A 21685-nucleotide genomic window follows, 5' to 3' on the forward strand; every position below is an offset into this window, starting at 1 on the left:
CCTTCTTTTCTGGAGCTCCTGCAAAAAGAAGTCAACCTCGTCTTCCAGATTCTGCCAAGCTGTGGTTTCCCCAGAAGAGCCTTGGGGGGGTGTGGGGCGCTGGGCTGTGTCTGGACCTTCCTTCACAATGTCCTCCTCAGGAGCCCATCTGAGGTTCCAGCAGGAAGTGGCTGCTTCTCAGGATTCCCAGGCAGAACTCCAAGGATCTCCTCTCTCTGGAGAGCCGAGTTCTTCCAAGGAACTCCTAGCATCACCCAGAGAAGGTGGGCAAAGCTGCTCCCCAGCCTGACATGGCAGCTGTGGCAGTGAGGGCCCCAGGTCCCTCTCAATCTGTGCCATTTTAGTACTTTTTGTTCCCTTGCACTGACCTAGCTTACTGTGCTCCCATCCCCACTGTCCCCCATGCAAGCACTCTGGCCTCCTTATCTTTGCTTATGCTCTTTCTCCTGCTTTGATTGTAAGTTGAGTTGCGACGAGCCGAGCTGAGTTGACTGGAGCCATTCGTTGGTCTGAGTTGAGTTCTGTTCATTCGTTTGGTTTGGGTGGGGCTGTGTTGGTTGAGTTGGATTTGTGGCATGTTGAGATGAGATGAGTTGAGCTCCATGACATCAAGTTAAGCTGAGTAGAGCAAAAGTAAATTGGGCTGAGTGGAGTAAAAAGGAAGTACAGAAGCCATGTGGGCAAGCCTCAAGCTAGTGACTGCCAAGGAACCCTCCAACTCTGAAAAACTAGAACTACAAGAATCACGAGTTCCCAAAAGCAGAGACCATGCCCTTTCCATTCTGTCCCTCATTTGCTGTTGAACATGACTCCTCCTTGGGCGGGAAAGTGGACATGGGCCTCTGAGACAGTTTCCTTATTTTTATCATCAGCTCCCTTCAAGGTTGGAGGAGCAAACGATCGACCATGATGTCTGGTAGAAGTCCATGAAAATCCTTAAACGCCTTGACTCTCAGGAGTAGAGATTCACAGGAGTCCAAGACCCTTTCAACAACAGAACAATAGAGTCACAAGTCATCAAGTCTGATCTTCTCCCCCATCCCCTACTGCCCCCAAAGCCAGGACCTCTCCACAGCTCCCCTGAAGGGACCACCAGCCTCTGTCCGGGTGCCAGAGGCTGGACGCCCACCCCCTCAAGGGGTCACAGTGTCATCTCGTGGGAAAGAAGTCGGAGTCCAGTTTGCACATGGGCTCCTTGGCTCACCAGCGCTGTAACCTGGGGCAAATAACTTTCCCTTTCTGAGATTTTTGTGAGGAGAGGGTTTTATGGGGCTGCATAAGACAAAAGGTGTAGAGCGCTTAACACAACACCTGGCACTCAGTGAGACCTTCATCAAAGATGGTTTCTATTGCCATCGTTAATCCTATCGCCCCTGACTATTCCTGTTATTACTGACAATACTGGCCATTGTTTAGCAGCCTGTCAGAAATGCTTCTTCACTCCTGAGCCCGGGGCAGGCCCTGGGTAAATGGATGGAAAGGTAAAGTTTGCCCCCTAGGACACCTCTCCCCTTCCTTCCACCCAGATGCCAGCACTCAGATGGCCGAGTCTTTCTGCTCAGGGACGGGTCCTAGGCCTGGCTTGGACACTGCTTTGCTGCGGGGGCTTGCATACATCCTTTCTCTCCTCCGGGCCTCGGTTTGCAAAGTGGCGGATCAGGCTAAGTTGTCTTGGCGATGAACCCAGCTCGGACACCTCCAACTACGTGTCTGAGCCCCGTGTTCCTCCCTCCTCCCGCTGGTCAGCTGGGTAGAACTCCTTGCATTGACCCCTGCCTTTTCTGGTCAGTCCTGGGGACCTCCTCTGGAGAGGACTGGCATCGCTATTCTGAACCCTTCGCACGTTTGGCTCCCAGGGAGGAGGCATCAGACGCAGCCACCACCCACATACCCAGGGAGGCCAGCGCTAAAGGCTGGACTCAGCATCACTGTTTACTTTATGGTAACCAGCTGTCCCCAAGCAGATCAAAGGCAAAAATCAGGCCTCAAACCCCAGTCTCCTGACTTCCAGCCCAGTCCTTCTCTCTCTGCCAGCCGTCCATCTACCCAATACACAATAATAGAGCACCAACTGTACACCAAGCGCTGCCAGGCACTGGGAATATCAAGGTGAGAGGAACTTGGCCCGTGCTATTGAGGAATTTCAAAAAAATTCCTGGAAAGATTCATTCATTCGTTCAGCAAACACACAAGCGCCTACTTTGTCAGGTCAAAAGACCAGCTCGGACCCAAAGCCCGGCTCCCACTCCTCCCATGGCCTGGCCCCTGTGTGGGGCTGAGGCCTGGTGGCTCAGCCAGCCACCCACAGCCTCCCGGAGGGACCGGCAGGCATGAGCTCATGTCTGCGGAGCCCCGAGGCTCCCACGAGCACAAGGCCTCCTTGTGATGCTGAGAGGGATGCGGCGGGGGCTGCCGAGCCCACGAAGCCCTGAGCACTGGGGGGCTGTCAGCAGACACTCCCACGGCTCAGGGTGCCGCGCTTTGATACGGCATTAATGCGCTAATATCTTAATCCAGACACCACCCGCCGGCTGCCCGGCCACACAGCGGGGCCCTGGGGATGGGTTTCCAAATTACATTAGTGAATGTTTACCTAGTGAGCTGTCCAAAGAGTGTTTAACACCAGCTGAGGCAAACGCGTGTGCACAGGACAGTCCCACACCCACAGCCCGCACGCATGCCACATACACTCAGCCCAGCGGCCAGACTCACAGACACAGGCGTCCACAAGGACGGATGGACTGCACGCCCCTAGCAACACACGTGCGTGTACACGCACACACACTCGCATCCGCACACAGACCCATACCAGGTACACACGCAGGTACCTTCCACCTGCCCTCGCACACCCTCACGGCCGCCACACCAGGAGGCCTGCTTGTCTTCCTCTCACAGTCACTCCTGAGGAGACCCCTGTAGGTTGATCCCAGGAAGGGGGAGAGGCGGGATGTGGTCCCCGAGCGTGCCCTGGAAAGTCACTGCTGCCAGGCCTCCCAGGCGCCCCAGCCCCGATTTCCAAATTCAGACACACCCCTGCCCCTGCTGTGTGTGCTATTAACATGTCCACATCCATGACACTGGCCCGGGGTCCTGCCTTCAGGGGAAGCAGGGCGAACTTCACACCTGGCCCTGCCCTCCTGCTGGGATCTGCCTCCATGCATGCCTTCCCACCCACTTCACTTCTTGTCCCTGCCAAACAGATCCCTTCCTTCCAAGCCCCCCTCGATGCTGTTCTCTCTACCCGGAACGTCCTCCCCATCTTACATCCTCCAGGCCAAGCTACTTACTTCAAGGTGAGCTCGCTGCCCCTCTTGCAGAAACTCTCCTCACTCCAGCCAGCGGAGGGGAGGCCACTCCCCCCTCTCCTCCTCCTCCTCCTCCTCCTCCTCCTCGCTTCCCCACACGGGGCCCTGACTCAACGCTCAGAGCAGGCACTGCCTTGACATGTGGATGGTAACAAGGCCCACCTCACAGGACTGTGGTGAGGGGCAAACATTAATTCAAAACCTGGCATATAGTAGTCACTCAATAAAAGCTATCATGCATACTATTACTAGGTGATGATGATAATGGTGGCAAAGGCGACTGTGCTTCCTGATGCCTGTGTCCCATCTCTGCCCTGGTCTGTGAGCTCCCAGAGGCAGACCCTCTGGCCCTTAGTGGGACCTCAGTGTTGATCGCATGAGTGACTAAGAAGTCCGCTGTCTGCCCTGCGTTTTCATGACCAGAGGGTGGATTTTTCTAGAAATACCCAATCGAGAGGCAAGTCTGAAAAGTTCACTGAACTCAGTGGGAGTCCCCAGATCCACCCATCCTGCTTCTGCCGCAAGACTCTGTGGCCTCAGGTAGGTCTGTTCCTCTTTCTGGAACTCGAGTTTCCTCATTTGTCAAACAAATAGGTTAGATGATGAGGTTTCCAAGTTCTTTCCAGCTCTGAGGTTCTAGAATTCTAAGCCCCAGGCATGACTGGCCACTAGGGCTACAATCTAGTTGGGAAACAGGACATATCAACCGAAGTGGTCAGCATTGGTCAGGACCATCAGGGAAGGAGGAGGTGACCGTAGCAGGAAGATGGGAAGACATCACAGGGGCAAAGGCACAGAGGCTGGAGCCCAGATGGATTCTTCAGACAACAGTGAGGAGACTGGTTTAGATGGAATGGAGGGTTGGCCCAGGGGGATGGATAAGGCCGGAGAGGGGGACAGAGGCTGCTTCATCAAAGATTTTGCAGTTTAGACTGAGTAGTTGTGGCTTTATCTTGTAAGCCAGTGTATTTCAAACTTGCCTGCTCTTCAGAATCATCTGTGGCAATTGTTAAAAATACAGATTCCCTCTAAAAAAAAAGATACAAACAAACTTAGTTACAGAACAGAAACAGACTCACAGACATAGAAAACAAATTTATGGTCACCAAAGGGGAAAGAGGGGAAGGGATGAATTAGGAGTTTGGGATTAGCAGATACAAACCACTATACATAAAACAGTTAAACAACAAAACCCTATCGTATAGCACGGGGAACTATATTCAATATCTTGTAATAAACTGTAACAGAAAAGAATTTGGAAAAGAATATATATATTCTTTTCAGATATATAAAGATATATATATATATATATCTGAATCAATTTACCGTACACCAGAAACTAACATGACATTGTTAATCAACTCTACTTCAATTTTTTTTTTAAAGGTGCATATATGAACAACAACAACAAAAATACAGTTTCCCAGGCTTCCCTGGTGGCGCAGTGGTTGAGAATCTGCCTGCCAATGCAGGGACACGGGTTCGAGCCCTGGTCTGGGAAGATCCCACATGACGCGGAGCAACTAGGCCCATGAGCCACAATTACTGAGCCTGCGCGTCTGGAGCCTGTGCTCCGCAACAAGAGAGGCCGCGATAGTGAGAGGCCCGCGCACCGCGATGAAGAGTGGCCCCCGCTCGCCGCAACTAGAGAAAGCCCTCGCACAGAAACGAAGACCCAACACAGCCATAAATAAATAAATAAATAAATTTAAAAAAATAAATAATTAAAAAAAATTTTTAAAGGCTATTCTTTCCTATAAAAAAAAAAAAGTACAGTTTCCCAGTTCTCCCCCTCAGCCCTATTAAGTTCAAGCCTCTAGGCAAGGAACCTGCGAATCTGTATTTATATAAGTGCCCTGGGTGATTCTTACGAATCAGGCAAATTTGGGAAACACGACTGGGTGAGATGCTGAGTCGCTGAACAGTACTGCACATGGGAGCAACACATCCAAATGCTCTTCACTGGAAAGACATGGGCTCCACCTCAAGTTGTCTGGGTTTGAGTCTAGGCTCCTCTACTTTCCAGCACTGGCCCTTGACCTTTCTTCATTTCCCACCTGTAAAATGGGAATAATCTCAGCATCTACCTTAAAGGTGGGTCATGTGAGAGCTCATGAGAGCCTGACCGGGGCAGGAATGATGAGGCTGTGCAGGAAACATAGGCAAATGTGCCGCCCAAAGGATCTGAGAGAGGAAAGGCAACCACCGCAGAGGGGCTGTCTGTGAGCGGAGGAGTCGGCCCAGGGGGCTGGGAGAGCAGAAGCAGCTGTAATCTGCCTTGGGCCTCCATAGACTCCCTTTGTTTATTTGGATTTTATTCATTCATTCATCCAATGATATTTATTGCTGCTCTACCATGTGCCAGTTGATGCCAGGTGCCAGGGATACAAAGAGGAACCAGAGAGACATGGTCCTTCTCCCTGCAGCGTTTATATTCTAGAGGGAAAGGTTAAACATGGACAAAAAACTGAAATAATTCCAAGTCATGGAAAGTGGTATAAAGGAAACCAATAAGAGGGTGACCAGAGAAGACCCTCTGAGGAGGTGACATTTATGAGAAGGAGTTAACCTCGGGAAGAATGGGGACAACTGTTCTAGGCAGAGGCAACAGCATTTGCAAAGGCCCGTGGGAGGAAAATCACGTGGTGTGCTGCAGGAACTGAACCAATCTGTCTGGAGCTTGGTGACTGAGGGGTAAAGTGGCACAAATGAAGCTGGAGACGTTCACAGGGGCTGGGCCATGCAGGAACTTCTAGGCCATGGCCAGAAATCTGGATTTTATTTAAGTACAAGGAAGAGTTTTTAAGCTGTAGAGTGATGTGATTTGATTTATATTTTAAGGAAATTCCTCCAGCAGCTGTGCAGAGAATGGATGGTAGAGGGGTGAGAGGGAATGCAGGGAGACCTACCGGAAGGCTATCAATCCATGAGGGTGACAGCAGGGGAGGCACAGAGAGGTGGACAAATTCAAAAGGTCTCTGGTAGAGCACTGACTGGACCCGCAGAGGGATGGGCAGTGGCAGAGGAGAGCAAAGGGCCAGGGGAATCAAGGATTCTGCCCAGGTTTCTGGCTCTCAAGACTGGGTGGCTGATGGTGCCACTCACAGAGCTGGGGAGCCTTGGAGGCTGGGGGTGCCCTGCTCTTGTCAACTGCCCATGACACATGAGGTCCCCCAGTACCAAGAGACTCAAACCAGCCTTGTGCCGGAACTCTGCTGCTGCCTTTCCCACCACAGGTCCGTGGCCAAGAGCTGATCTCAGGAAAGAATAAGGTAGTCATCACATGCCACTTCCTTCCAGGAAACTCCCCCAGGACCTTTCCCCCAAGGAATTTGCATATGGCTAGTGTTTAAGAACATGGATTCTGGAGCCAGACTGCCTGGGTTCAAATCCCAGCTCTGCCACTTCTTGGCTGTGTGACCCCAAGCAAGTTATTTACCCTCTCTGTGCTTCCATTTCCCCATACAACATAGGATAACAGCACCTTCTTCATAGGGTTGATGTGAGAAGCAGACAATGCAATGCTTTGTTCCTAAAGTGCTTAGGAGAGCACCTGGCACAGAGTAGGCATTCAGAAATGTTAGCCAGGGCTGTGAATGATGCCAGTGCTGTTTGTGGCTGCAGGCCACCTTCATTTGTTAAGGAACCAAGGGACCCACTGGCCAAGAAGGCTGGTCTTTGAAGTCGGGGCTCCAGACCTGCCTCATCCATTTAGCAGTTGCATGGCTTTGGGCAAGTTGCCCTCCAGAGCTATAAATGATCTCTGCCTGCCTGTTCCTAGGCTCAGGGCAAGGACGCAGTGAGATGGCGGATGAGTGGAGACTGGGCATGGAGAAGTGCTGTGCTGTGTGTCAATTCTGCATATTCCCACGTGGTAGGTCAGTAACCCGCCTGGATGGTGAATCTGTAGGACAGGACCACAGGGCAAAGTGCCCCACTCAGAGCTTTGTGGTGGTCTCAGGCCCAGCTCTCTCTCTGCAGAGATTTCCCCAGGGCCCAGGACCAAGCTTGATTGTCCTTTGGGAACAGTACAGTGATGCTCAGAATGCTTCCCTTTCTTCAGAAGATGTCAACAGGATGCTATACACCCCATAATCTCCTTGGACTCTCATCACCATCTGAGCAGGTCAGGAAGCAGCCTCCGCTTTGGGGGGATGAGGACACTGAATGCGGGAGATGCTGACAGTCCTGCAGAGTTTGCACCAGGGGCTGGACCAGTCTTCCGACACCCAGCCCGAAGCGCTTTCCCCTACCACACTGCCTTCGCCTCCACCTGCCCCTGCCCCATGGGGCTCTCTCTCTCCCAAACTCTGGTTTCAGTTTGAATCTCCCCCACTGGCTGTCTCCTTGACTTCTTCCACCTCTTCTCCTCTTTCTTCTTAACTCCTCAGAGACGTTGCTGGAACCGCAGACATGGCATTCCAGGGTCGGGATTCCCAGCCTCCTCCTCTGTGGATACCTATCCTGGCCCGGCCTTTTCCAGAAGTACCTGCCTCGATGATGCCCACTCCCCACAGTTTTCCACAATTGGGCCCTTGCTGGTCTTCATTTCTCAGGAGTTTGCAGGGCTCCAGACAATTCCAGTTTAGGTCTCAAAGGAGAAAGTCCAAAAAGAAATGGAAAAAGAAAAACAATTTCCCTATCCCCCAGCCACACATTTCTATAACCCACTCCAAACTCCTCTGCTATAAATGACTTAATTTTGACTGTTTTATAAGCAACTTGCCCTTAAAATGGTTGGGAGGAGATGGCATGTGAAGGGGTCTCTCCAGAGACTGACCGAATCCTAAGAAGCAACACAGCCCACAAAGCCTCCCAGGCACAGCCCCTCCTCCCTCCCCTCCTACCATGCCCAGAATGTTCCAGGCTCTGAGAGGGTGTGGGGTGGGCAGAGTCCCTGCCTGGGTGTCAGAAGACCCAGACCTAGTCCTGAATCGGGCCTTCTCTGGATCTCATTTTCTCCATCTGTAGAGTAGGGGTTTGGACTAGATGACCTTGAAGGACTAGTCCTACCCTGGACGACCTGGTGTCTGGGCCTTAGGACAAGGACCTGAACGGAAATAAACAGAAGTCCATGCTGGGCATTGGATTGGCTGTGAAACACCCAGAGAAAAAGCACACGTGGCCTCAGGTCAGATTCGGGCTTACAGGAGGAGAGGATGGCCAATCAGCTGTCACTCTCCTACCTGAAAACTTTCCATGGCTCCCCATTGCCCTCAGGCAGAAGTGCAAACTCTTCACTCTGGTCCTAAAGTACCTTTCCAGCACCCTCCATCCATGCCTCACCTTGCACTTTATGAGCCTGAAACACCAAAGTGCTTACTTTGATTTCATCACATGCCTGCTCCTCTGTGCTCTTGCCCTCACTGCCCCCTTGGCCTGGAATACCCGCCCCCCATTGCCCCTCCTGTGAGTCCCAGTTCCCTTCTTAGCATCCATTCAGGCAGTACCATCAGTGGGAAGCGCTCGGGGTCCCCAGGCTGCCCCACAGCCCAGCACTTATCTCCCAGCGCGTGGCCTGGGAGAGAGTAAGTGTCCGGTGAATGACTGAAGGAGTGTGGACACAGGAGGGAACGGGGAAAGCATTCCAGACAAGGTGTCCCACAGAGACAGGATGTTTGGGGAGAGTGACAAGGGGGATGGAAAGGTAGATTAAGATGAAGCTGGAGGGACTTCCCTGGTGACACAGTGGTTGGGAATCCGCCTGCCAATGCAGGGGACACGGGTTCGAGCCCCGGTCCGGGAAGATCCCACATGCCGCGGAGCAACTAAGCCCATGCACCACAACTACTGAGCCTGCGCTCTAGAGCCCACGTGCCACAACTACTGAAGCCCGCGCACCTAGAGCCCGTGCTCCGCAACAAGAGAAGCCACCGCTCGCCGCAACTAGAGAAAGCCCACGCGCAGCAACGAAGACCCAGCGCAGCCAAAAATAAATAAATTAAAAATTAAAAAAAAAAAAGATGAAGCTGGAGAAGGCCCTCTACTCCCACCAAGTCCCCCTTTTATAGATGCCTGAGGTGAATAACATCACACAGGGAGGAAAATTCCAGAACTGGCATGCCCGCTCCAAAGCCATATTCTTGCTCCTCCATTACAAGATAAAAAGTGAAGGTGGGAATCAAAATCTCAGAGTTCTAGGACGTTTGAGCAAAAAGTGCCCTCTCTCTAACCCAAATAGACCCGTGCTGGGGACAGGACGGGAGAGAGATAACCCCTGTCCACGGATCGCAAGGCGGAGGCCCAGGAAAGTTAGGCCACTTGTCCCTGATCGCACCACGCTCATGGGTGGGGGGCAAAGGGAGGCGTTTGAAGGAAGAATGCTTTAAAATAATACTGGCAGCTAAAAATAGTGTAGGGCCTGGCCTGGCTGACTTAAAGGGGTCAGGTTTTACGGCTGCCCCCGTCTGCTTTTCTGGGATGGTACGGCTCAGCCTGCTCTGGTTATAGTTTTTCCATGAGCTCGGCTCGGATTTCCCCGTCCCAGTGGTGAGCCCATGGGTCAGTGCCTAATTTTCCAACGTTTATCTTTCCCATTTACAATTTCCCCACGTAAATGGCCAACCCCTTCAGTCCCCTGTGTTTCAAACTCCAGGCCTAGAATTAGGGGTAACCAGTCATGCAGCCCTCCTACAGTTCTCCGAAAGCCCTAGAGCCGTTTGTAAGGGCCATATGGTCAGGACAGGGCCCAAGGGAGCTACTTTCTGTGTCCCACTGAGACACGCCCTCCCGCCTGGTGGCCTCCTCCCTCTCCGCTGCTCCTGCAGCTTCAAGGATGCTGCCGTGTTCCCTCCTTCAGTCCCTCCTCTGCAGGGCAGCTCCACATCAAGCTCCGTACCCCGAGTTAAGGAAACACATATGGCTATGGCACCACCCGCCTGCCCTCACAGCACCCACAGTCTAGGAGGAAGAGCCCGAGGAAAGGCGGCCTCTCCACACACAGAAGAGGCAGCAGGCACGTGGGGACCGCAGTGGGCGCCGCTGGGGCCGTGTTAAGCTGGAGGGTCCGGTAGAGGTGTCCGCTCTGAAGCTTGCATGTGAGAGTCTGGGGCCCAGCAGAGAGGTGTGGGCTGGTGTACCCTTGTCTCAGTCCACTGTTGACCCAAAGCCTGACCACAGGAGGGGTCCTGGTTGCACATTCCAGGTCTGGGCTCCATATTCTCTTGGATCTGTTCCCAGTTGTTTCCTGTGTGATTGTCTCATCTCCCCAGAGCACAGAGGGTACAGGTACAGCACGTGGCCTTGAGTTGAATAGAAACCCTAGCGACGTCTCTCTAGCCAGCTCAGTCATTTTCAGGGAGGAAGGTGAAGGAGTGGAGAGAAAGTAAGGACCCTCAGGGCTGTGGGTGTGGCCCGCCTGTACATAAGTGAGTGCAGACTGGGCAGGTCAGAGGCTGGGTCACATGGACAGCTGCTCCGCAACCAGGCTGATCCCTGAGAGAGGCGGGGGTTGAGCTGCTCAAGCCCAGTTCCTGCTCCCCAACTCCACAATCAGATATGTCCCTCCTCCCCTCCCCCTACTCCCCAGGGAGCAGCCAGGAGAAGGAGCATCTTTGGGAGCTTAGAGAAAGTCTCAAAAGGAGGCCACTTGAGGATGGATTTGAAACTGGTTAGAATCTACAGTTAAACCTGGTTTATCAAAATCTTGAAATAAACCAGTTTTGAATATCAAAGTATCTGAACCATCTTGCTTCCTTCCCAGGACATTCTAAAGCAAGAGCAGAGTGCCTCGTGCTCTTATTGTTTTCACAACCATTAACTCATCCCGTTCTCTAGTGAACATGACTGTTCCATTGTACGGATAAATGAACTGAGGCTCAGTGAACAGCAGTCACTGTAGTTAGGAAATGATAGAAATAACAGAGCTGAGATCAAAACACTGATCTCCCTGGAAGCCCCTCTGCTTTCCCCATGGTTTCCCTGAAAGATCCACGTGAGGCCAAACTTGGAACTTGTTGGCTTGAAAGAGAACCCTGGCTGACTCATGGATATGCATCTGGTTTCCCTTGGCTCATTTGAATTTTGCCCTCCGCTCTCCCTCAGGTGATCTCAGCTAGTCTCTTGGTTTTAAATGTTGTCTATATGCTGATGACACCCAAATCTAAATCCACAGCCTTGAACTTGAGGGCCATCGCCTTGGGTATCTAACTGACATCGCCCACTTCCCTATCCCACTCTTGATTGACACCCCCAAATCCTGCTCCTCCCCAGTCTTCTTGCATCTCAGGCAAAGTCCCCACCATTCACCTGGTTGCTCACCTGAAGATGGTCTTTCATTCCTCTGCCCCTCACACCCCTCATCCAATCCATTCAGATAGCTTTGCTCCTCAGAAACATATACCCAATCTGTCTATGTCTCTTCTCCTCCACTGTTAACATCTCAGTCAAATCACCACCCTCTCTCTCCTGGACTCTGCAGTAGCTTCCCCATAGGGCTCCCTGCTGCTGTGATGCCGCACATCATCCCCCAACATGCTCCAGTCCGCAGCCGGAGCAGTCCTTACAAACGTAGATGGGCTCAAGTCGCACCCTTGCTAAAAACTCTCCATTGGCTCCCACTGCAATTAAAACATAATCCAACCTCCTTGTGCTGGTCTCCCAGGCCCTATCTCATCCAGGCACCTGCTCCCTGACCTCATCTCCTTGCTTGCCCCCAACTCCCTTCTTTCTGGTCCTCAAACACACCAAGCCTGTTCCAACCCAGGGAACTTTGCAGTAGCTGCCCCTCTGCTTAGAATGCCCCTCCCCAAGAACATCCCATCGGCTCTATCTTTGTAAATGCCTTGTCATACCTAAACGGACCTACCAAAATAGCCACTCGCAGCCAATCGGAGCTCTCCTGGTGTCTTGATTCAGGGGCTTGTTGTCTGTCTCTGCCACAGTCCCTGGCCAGAATGCACATTGCCCATCTTCTTCTCTGCTCCGACTTCCTGCGCTCAGGTGTTCCCAGCACCTGCAGCAGGGCCGGGCCAAGGCAGGCGTCGAGTGACCAAATGGACGAATGAATGCAGCAGCTCACACCTCACAGTGTGAGAACTCAATGCACTGTTCTGAAGGAACGATCACAATTCATACCTCCCTGCCACACACACACGTGCATATAATGTACATAGTATCCACAAAGAAACAAGGGCTTGTGAGTCACAAACATTTACTAATGAAGTGACTCTGGAGGATTTTGTTGTTCCTTCTGAGCCTTAATTTCCTTATCTGAAAATGGGACTGATAATACTTACTGAAATAGTGTGAGGATTTAATGTCTGTAAATCGCAATGTCAGTGTCCATAGTGGATGGGTTCACCAGATGGCATCTGTCATTATTATTTTTCGTTCTTATCACACGCCTCTCGGATCCCTTGCCTCTTCAAACAAGCCCAGGGACTCTCTTGCCTTCTCGCTCCTCTCATCATCCCTCACTGTGTGTTGCTTTCAAGTTAGAAAGGACCAGGATCGAGCCCTGACTCTACCACTTACAGCTTTATGATCTTAGGCAAGTGTCTTGACATCTCTGACCTCTGGTCTCTTTTGTTGAAAATGGCGCTAATGATAGTCCTACTCCTAGTGGTGTGAGGACCAAATGAAATCAAGCAGGGAAGATACCTAGCACTGGGACAGGTGCATTGCTGGTGTTTGAAGAGTGACCACTGTTGTCATCTGTCCATACATACCCGCGGGTGCACACACTCACACACGCACGCACACGACTCTGATCTTGGCTGGGCCAAGAGCTACCGATTTGAACTCTAGGGATGGAATCAATTAGAATTATTTTTAAAACCTCATCTGTTTTGATTTAACAGGAAGCTTCTGTTCAGTGAAATGCAGCATTAGTCAATGAAATATCAAAAGTCCTGGATTTCGGGGTCCGGCTGTCCATGAAGGCTGAGCAGAGGCTCCCAGGTCCAGTTCTCATTTACTCAGTATTTCTCCCTAGAGCCGCTGCATCCTCGGTGAGCTCCAAGAGAAGAGGGGCTTGTCTGGCCCAGACCAGGGACCTCTGTCTGCTGACCCTGTGCCACACCCCTCTGAGCACTGAACATCCATCCCCAGGGATGTAATTACCAGTATCTATATTTGTCTCCCCAGATCCCTGCCCATATTGAGGACTAAAGCTATCTGATTTATATCTGTGACTCCAGTGGCCAACCTAATGCCTAACACAGTAAAGGCACTAGAAGAAATATTTTATGGAAAACAAATGAGTGATGAGTGAACAAATGAGCAAATAATTCAGTTACACCAATAATAGTTACAACTAATATTTACTATATCACTTAACCATGTGCCATGCACCATTTTAAGTGCTTTTTATATATTGACTCATTGAGTCTTCACAATAATCCCATGAATTAGGCACTCTTATTTAGCCCCATTTTGTAGATGAGACACTAAAGCACAGAAAGATTAGTAACTTGCCTACGGTCACACACAGGAAGTGCAGTAATTGGGATTCCAACCCAGGCAGTAGGGCCAGCACTCATAACTTTACATTGTGCCACTCATCCATTCATTCATCACTCACTGGAGACCTCCATCCACTGTGCCTGGCCCTGGGAGGAACTCTAGAAATGCACTGATGGATTAGACTCAGGTCTTCCAATGATGTCACAGCCTAGTGGAAGAATAACAGATGCAGAATGGGTAATTATGGCGGGGCAGGGACAAGGGTGAGTGTGGGAAATTTCCGTGGCAGAGAGTCACACAGCCAACCCACCCTGGTCAGGTCAGGGAAGACTTCTTGGAGGAAGTGACTCTTAACTATGTTGGTCAGACTTGGGAAGGGGAGAGGACATTCCAAGCAGAGGGACAGTATATGCAAAAGCGTAGAGGTAAGTAAGCATGGTGCAGTCTCCAGGGTTCTGCTGCAGGATTCTATCATTGTCTCTGTAGCCCAGCCTTCTCCCCCAAATTCTGCAAGTCTCTTTTTCAGACAATAATTCTAATACCATTCCCTTCCATGTGATTTCAGCATGAGGCATCATGGAATATGAGAAGAAAAAGCTAGTTTTGCAACCAGCTGTCTCTCGGTTCAAATCTTGACTCTGTCACCATCGGCCCCAAACACTCACTACATCTCCTTGCCGAGTTATTGGCAATACTTCACCTCTCAGAGCCTCACTTTCCTCTTCTGTGTGATCTGGAATTAGTAATACCTACCTTGTAGAGTCGGTGTGAAGATTATCCACCACAGAATCCGGAACTCGGAAGGGAAAACAATGCCCTCTCCTACTTTCTGGTCTGTTCCCTGTCTCCCCCAGTGAGAGGCTGTCTATTCCCCATCTACAACTCTGTTCCCTCAGTAGGCGTGTGATATTTTCCATTGAGGAGTCTCCAACCTTATCCCCAGTTGCTGCTTTTCACTTCCTGTGAGCACAGATGTGGCGGTGTGTGACACACAGGTGAAATGGGCAGTGGGGTGCCTACAACGGCAGGGCAGCGAGCCCTCGCAAGGGCCTTCAGATCCTTGGTGACCATCCCCAAGTTGGGGACCCCCTCCACCCCCACTGGTGATCCTGTTCTGCCGGGGCTCAGGGGAGGCCTGGGAAAGGCCCGTGCACTCCCTCCTCATCACACTCCCGGGATTCTCCTGCTGGAAGCTCCCAGGGGGCTGACATTGTACTGGGGATCCCTTAGGACCTTGTGGTGTTCCATGAGAATGCAGAGAAATGTGATCAGAGTTGGAAGTGCTCAGCTGGACAAGAGACACAACTGGGCTGGGAAAATGAAACAGTGCCATGAAGACGAACAAGTCAACTCCCCCAGAAGAGGAGATGGAGGTGTCCTCCGCTGAGTGAGGAAGAACAGATGCTCTGTACCCGTCACGAGAGCCAGCAGATAGACGCAGATGGAGCCTCCCTCCTCATGACTCACTCTGCCTTCCCTTCCTCTCTTCTCCTCTCCCCTCCTCGCTTTCTCCTCACCAGTTCCTTTCACCACTTCCCTCCTTCTCTTTCTCAGCCCATCCCCAGCCGCTGACCTGCTGTGCACTGTGGGTGAGAAGATTCCCCCTCTAGGTCCCATTTTCTCCTTTTGTAACTTGTAAATGAACACACAAACACACACACCCCTGATAAATAAGTGCTTTATTGTTTATTCCATTAACATTCACGGTATCCTGACCTTTTTTTTTTTTTTAAATATTTATTTATTTATTTGGCTGCGTCAGGTCTCCGTTGCCACATGTGGGCTTCTCTCTAGTTGTGGCCCGCAGGCTTAGTTGCCCCACAACATGTGGGATCTTAGTTCCCCGACCAGGGATCCAACCTGCATTGCATTGCAAGGCAGATTCTTAACTATTGGACCACCAGGGAGGCCCCCCGGTATCCTGACCTTTTAGAAGCCCCCAACAAAGTCAAAGTTCGAGAGGCCTCATGGTGGGGTGGTGGATTGAACCATCCTAATTTATCCCATTTAACCCACGTTTGTGGGTCTGTGTGGAACACTGTGCCCAGCGCTTCACATGTTAACTCATAAAATTGAGAAAACGTCAATCATCGTCATCAAAGAATAGGGTGAGGGTGAGGTGAGAAGGAAATTTTATTTGGTGCTACTTTGAGTTTATAGATAAATTTGGAGAGAATTAACAGCTATGTAATCCATCAACATGGTGTTTCTATTCTTTTATTAAGGTCTTCTTGTCTGGTCTTTTAGTAAAATTTAAATTTTTCTTCAGAAAGATCTTATACATTCTTAAATTAATTCCCAGATACATAATAGTTTTGCTGCTATTATTAAAAAAAAACTAAAGGTATCGTATACCCTATTATATTTTCCAGTTAATTACTACCGTTGTTAAGGAACACTTTACCTTTTGCAATTATAACATAAAGCTGACATCAGAATGTGTAGAAAATAAGAAAACGAACCTCCACATATTCACCATCCAGATTGGAAATAAAACAATACACATACAGTTGAAGATCTCTGGGGACCTCTCCCAACCCCATTCCTCTCCCTCCCCACAGAGGTCATCCGATAGGATGAATGCTTACCATGCATTTTGTTATGAATGCACTTACACATTACACAAATATCCCTGCACGCATTATATAAAGTTCATATGAGGATAAACATTATATTGTTTCATTTTGCCTGTCTTTAAACTTCATACAAATGTTATCATACTATCTATCCTTCTGCAATTTGCTTTTATGTTTTGCTTTGGTTTTGTTCAATACTGTGTTTGTAAGATTTACCCACATTGATTTATATAGCTCTGGTTCTTTTATCTTCACTGATATATAGTGCCTTCCAGTGTAAAGTTATACCACAACTTACTCATCAATTCTGCTCTTGATGAACATTTAAGTTAAATCCAAATGCTTCTTACTCTTTCAAACAATGTTGTAAGAAATATTCCTGGGCATGCCTCCTTGTGTGAGAAATATATATACACACACACACACACACACACACACACACACACACACATATATATATATATACACACATATATATATACATATATATATGAAATGTGTGTATGTGTCTTTATCAGATATTACCAGCTTGCACTCAAAGTAGTTTTATGAATTTACACTCCCATCTGCAGTGTATGAACGCTCCCATTGCTCTGTAATTTCTTCAGCACTTGAAATTATCGAGCTTTCATGTTTTTGCAAATCTAATGTGTACATAATATATTCACAGTATGATTTTATTTTGCTTTTCACTAATTAGTAGTACATACGAGCACCATTTCAAAAATGTATTAGCCATTCAGGTTTTCTTTTCTGTGAACTGACTCTTCCTATATTTTATTTTTCTGTAGGGTCCTTTGCATTATCTGATTGATTTGTAGGTCTTTTTACACATTCAGGATACTTTTTTGGTTATATGTGTTGCAAATATCCTTTCCCAGTCTGTGACTTCTCTTTTTACTTTGTTTATTGTGTCTTTTGAAGCACATAAATGTTTAAATTTTAATGTAGTCAAATCTATCTGTCTTTTTCCATCCTGTTTGTGTTTTTTTGTGAATTGTTTAAGAAATCCTTTTATACCCTGAGGTCATAAAGATATTCTCCTATATTTTCTTCTAAAAGTGTTAAGTTTTTGTTTGTCGTGTTTTCCCATATTGATTCTAAAATTAATTTTTGTACAGAGTGAGAGGAGGCAGTCCAATTTTAACTTTTCTATGGAGATAACAATTTTCCCAGCACAATTGACAGAACTGTCCATCATTTTTCTACTGGTTTGGAACGCTCCCTCTATCATGTTAGTTTCCATATAATCAGGGGTCTGTTTCTAGTCTCTCTATTCTGACCCATTGTTCTATTATCTAAACCTGTGCCAAGTACTACATTTTTTCACTTACGAAATTTTTAAAATTTCCTTAAAGTATTTAATTATTTGAATAGGTAATACATTGATATAGGACAAAATTAAAAGGTGTAAAATAAAAGTTTCCCTCCCACATCTGTCCCCATCCCACTTCTAAACAGATAAGCACAGACTTTTTATGTATATTCAAGTAAATATAAATATGTAATCTTCCCTCCATCTTTTTATACAAGTGGTAATGTACCAAATACACTAGATCTTTCACATAACACTAGATTCTGGAGATCTTTCCATGTCAGTACACTGAGAGTTTCCTTATTCTCTTTTACAGTTTTATGGTTTCCTTTGTGTAGAAATAATGTGTGTGCCATAGTTTTTAAAAACCGTTCACCTAGTGATGGATATTTGGGTTGCTTCCAATCTTCTATTACAACTAACTCTGCATGTGTCATTTCCTTTATGTACAAATCTATTTTTAGAGTAGATTCTTAGAAATGGGATTGCTGGATCAGAGAATGTGATGGTTAATTTTATGTGTCAACTTGACTGGGCTGAGGGATGCCCAGATAACTGGTAAAACATTATTTCTGGGTGGTTTGTGAGAGTGTTTCTGGAACACTGGAGATTAGCATTTGATTCAGTAGACTGAGTAAAGAAGATGGCCCTCAAATGGTCATGTGCAGGTGGGCATCACCCAATCCGTTGAGGACCCAAATAAAATAAAAAGGTGAAGGAAGGGCAAATTCCCTCTCTCTCTTCTTGAGCTGAGATGTCCATCTTTTCCTGCCCCTGGTTTTTGGCCCTTCAGACACTGAGACTTAAACCAGTAGCCCCCTGGTTCATAGGCCTTCAGCCTCAGTCTGGGAATTATACCATCAATTCCCCTGGTTCTCAAGCCTTTGGACTCAAACTGATTCATACCACTGGCTTTCCTGGTTCTCCAGCTTGCAGAGGGCAGATTTTGGGGCTTCTCAGCTTCCATAAGCACGTGAGTCAATTCCTGTACTAAATCTCCTCTTATATATGTCAATATATAAATATATAAATAAATAAATATATATATATATATATATATATATATATATATATACACACACACACACACACACACATATATATAGTATTGGTTCTGTTTCTCTGGAGAACCCTAATACAGAGAATGTGTCCATTTGTAATTTGGATAGGTTCTTGCCAGATTGCCCTCCATGAGGACTGTACCAATTTACGCGTTATCAGTGTAGCTTCCTCTGCTTTGCCAACAGAGCATGTTTTCAGATTCCAGTATATTTATCACCCTGACAGGTTAAAAAAACAATACCTTGGTGTAGTGTTAATCTGCATTTCTATTATTATGAGTAAGGTAGAACCTTTTTCTGTGACCTGCTTGTTCAGAACCTTTGCCTATTTTTCTATTGAGCATTTAGTTCTTTCTCACTGATTTCTAGGACCACCTTATAAGTTGGGGAAATGAACCTTTGATAAAATATGAGTATCAAATGGTATTTCCCATTTAGTTATCTTTCGACTCTGTTTGCATTTTGGCATAAAGATTTCCTTAAGGCAGTTTAATTTTTCTATTTTTTTCTCTAATCTCTTCTCTATTTTGAGTCACAATTTGAAAGATCTTCCCTATTTCAAGATTATAGAAGGATTCTCTCATGTTTACTTCTAGAATATTTGTGGCATTATTTTACTCTTAAATCTTTGATCCACTTAGAATTTATCCTGGTATATGGTGCAAGGTATGAACCTAAATTTATATTTTTTCCACATGGCCAACCAGTGACCCCAACTACATGTATTGAATAGTTAATCATTTCCCCCACTGATTTTGGAGGCCAGTTTTTTCATGTACTAAACTCCCATATGTATATTTACTTCTATTTCTGGACTTTCTATTATGCTTGATTGGCCTGTCTTGCTATTCATCCATCCGTTCCTCACTATTTCAGTTACTGAGACTTTTAATATATTTTACTATCTGGTAGAATTAGTCCCTTGATATTACTCTTCTTTTCAGAGTTTTCCTAAATATTTTGTTTCTTTATTTTTTCACGTGAACTTTGGAATCAGCTCATTTGGTTTTTTAAAAAAGACTGTTGGTATTTCATTGGGATGGCATTAAATTTAGAAATTAATTTCGAGAGAATTGACGTCTTTATGATGATGAGTCTTCCTAGCTAAAAGCATGGTCTTTGCATTTATTCAAAAGTCTTCTTTGTTTCCTTGAAAGTGTTTCAACATTTTCTTTGTATAGGTCTTGCTCCTACATGTTAACTTCATTACAAAGTAGTTGATTTCCTTGTTGTTGCTGTTGTTATTGTAACGACAATTGTAATTGAATTACAATGTAATACAATTGTATTGTAATGTAATCTCCTTGTAAATGAGATCTTTTCATTCAGTGTATCTCCTTAATGGTTATATTTATACATGAAAGTAAATGATTCTTGCTTACTAAGTTTACATATTCATCTTACTAAATCCTCTTACTCTTGGTAACAGTTTTTCAGTAGGTTGTTTAGATTTTCCAGAACTACAATCATCTGCAAATAGTGATATCTTGATATGTTTTTACACCTCTATTTTTTCCAGCTTTTACACCTCTGTTTTCCAGCTTTTACACCTCTATTTTTTTTCTTTCGTCCCATTGCATCATCTAGTAGTATTGGGGTCTTGGGGAAGCCCACCAAATAATAATTTTCTTTTCCCAAATTCTGAACCAATTGAAAGTAACACAGATGGAGGCCAAAATATCACTTTATTGCCTATAACGTTTAGGTATTAGAAAATGTGGCTTCTATCTGACTTACCCACTCATTTATAAGCAGCACTGGCCTGGGAGCATCACCAGCTGTATGCCATGGGCTCTGGCATGTAGTGTTTTTATCAAAATTAAATTTCTAAATATTCTACAATTTGGGGGGTTTTTTTCTCTTTGACCTAAGGCTTTGTTATTGTTGTTGTTGTCTGATTTAATTTCTAGGTAGAGGGACCCTTTGTTTGCTCATTTTAGAATTAAATTTCTAATTTAGACTTCTTGTAACCAGAGAATATTGTTCAAACTATTTTTACTTCTTGCAATTTTTCAAGGTTTTCTTTGTGGCTTAATATTAATTTTAATGAATATTTAATGGGTAATTGAATAAAATAGGTAGATTATCTATTTTAGAGTATACATTTAAAAATAATATTTAGTCTTCTCTATCCTTAATTATTTCTTATCCACTTGCCTCATCATGTACTAAGATTGCTACATTAAATCTCCCATTACTGGTGTATTTATGGTTATTTCTCCTCATGTCCCCTATAGTTTCAGTTTTATGAATGTTGATGCTAATATTATCTTGTGCATAGATAGATCTTCCTAACTGTTATGGACAACACTTCCTGGTATTCATATGCTTGTGTAGTCCCCTCCTACTGTATACCAGGGTTGGACTTCATGACCAACAGAATATGGCAGAAGTGATGATACACGTCACTTCTGAGAATAGGTTATGAAAGATACCATGACTTTCACCTTGGGTTCTCTCTCTCTCTCTCTCTTTCTTCCCCCACCCCGCACCCCCTTTCTCCACCCCCGCTTCATCCCCCTGTCGTTTGCTATGTGGAAGCCAGCTGCCACGTTTGAACAGGCCCACGTGATGAGGAACTGAAGCTTCCTGCCAACAGCCAGGTGAATGAGCTTGAAAGTGGATCTGCCAGTACCGGGGAAGCCTTCAGCTGCCTGCAGCCCTGGGCCAACAGTTTGACTGCGGCTTCTTCAGAGACTCTCAGCCAGAACCACCCAGCAAAGCTGCTCCAGGTTTCCCAATCTTCAGAAATTCTATGTGGTAATAAATGCTTATTGTTTTAAACTGCTAAGTTTTAGGGTAATTTGATATGCACCCATAAATAACTAATAAATATGTTCATTGTACATTGCAAAGTTTACATGATCATTTGCTTGTCTTTGACTCATTTAATGCTTTTTGGCCTGAAGTCCTTCGTGTCTGATTATGTCTACTTTCTTTGTGCCTGCATTTGACTGATATATTTTTGCCAAAACTTTTATTTTCAGCCTCTCTGAATGGCTTTGCTTTAGATGTGCCTCTCTT

The 21685-nt window shown here is 46.8% G+C and overlaps 1 long non-coding RNA gene across 1 annotated transcript in view; it reads right to left on the reverse strand.

Annotated features, from left to right (window-relative positions):
- Window positions 1–927: 927 nt before the first annotated feature.
- The window catches only part of LOC133088603 (uncharacterized), a 165823-nt gene continuing 145065 nt past the window's right edge, over window positions 928–21685 (reverse strand). Inside the window, exon 5 of the long non-coding RNA XR_009700532.1 lies at window positions 928–984. This is a non-coding gene — a long non-coding RNA (uncharacterized LOC133088603). The remainder of the gene's footprint in view (window positions 985–21685) is intronic.

The sequence above is a fragment of the Eubalaena glacialis genome, chromosome 3 (assembly GCF_028564815.1).
Source record: "Eubalaena glacialis isolate mEubGla1 chromosome 3, mEubGla1.1.hap2.+ XY, whole genome shotgun sequence".
Taxonomy (NCBI): Eukaryota; Metazoa; Chordata; class Mammalia; order Artiodactyla; family Balaenidae; genus Eubalaena; species Eubalaena glacialis.